The sequence below is a fragment of the Microtus ochrogaster genome, chromosome 1 (genome assembly GCF_000317375.1).
Source record: "Microtus ochrogaster isolate Prairie Vole_2 chromosome 1, MicOch1.0, whole genome shotgun sequence".
Classification (NCBI taxonomy): Eukaryota; Metazoa; Chordata; class Mammalia; order Rodentia; family Cricetidae; genus Microtus; species Microtus ochrogaster.
In genome coordinates, this window is record NC_022009.1 from 4,889,328 (window position 1) to 4,890,116 (window position 789).

The 789-nt window shown below is 48.0% G+C and overlaps 1 pseudogene; it reads right to left on the reverse strand.

Moving 5' to 3' along the window:
• Nucleotides 1–546: 546 nt before the first annotated feature.
• LOC101994810 overlaps nt 547–789 on the reverse strand; it is a 1,299-nt pseudogene continuing 1,056 nt past the window's right edge.

Consider the following 789-nt stretch of genomic DNA (forward strand, 5'->3'; position numbering starts at 1 on the left):
CCCAAGGTCCCGATGAGGAGCAGAAGGAGGGAGAACATGAGCAAAGAAGTCGGGACCACGAGGGGTGCACCCACCCACTGAGACAGTGGGGCTGATCTATTGGGAGCTCACCAAGGCCAGCTGGACTGTGACTGAAAAAGCATGGGATAAGACTGGACTCCCTGAACACGGCGAACAATGAGAGCTGATGAGAAGCCAAGGACAATGGCAAGGGGTTTTGATCCTACTTAATGTGCTGGCTTTGTGGGAGCCTAGCCAGTTTGGATGTTCACCTTCCTAGACATGGACGGAGGGGGGAGGACCTAAGACTTACCACAGGGCAGGGAACCCTGACTGCTCTTTGGACTGGAGAGGGAGGGGGAGAGGAGTGCGGGGAGGGGGAGAAGAGTGGGAGGAGGGGGAGGGAAATGGGAGGCTGGGAGGAGGCGGAAACTTGGTTTTTTTTCCTTTTCTCAATAAAAAAAAGAAAAAAATTAAAAAAAAGAGACACTTATTTTTCCAACAGAAGCCTTGTCATGACTTAAATAAGGCTCAGCTCATGAATGGTTAAATATCTTTTAAATGTAATTTTGACAGTAGTTTTCCCAATGTTTCAAATTTTTTTTTCTGTACATTCTTTGGGTACATCACCAAATCCACTCAAGAGAGGTTCATCATTATCTTTGTCGTCATTATCTTTTGGACGGAAAGGGATCATGGATCTCTGAGATCCAGACTGTGGCAGGTGAGCTAAAGGATTGGCTCTAGCTTCCCTCCTCTCCTCTCCTCTCCTCTCCTCTCCTCTCCTCT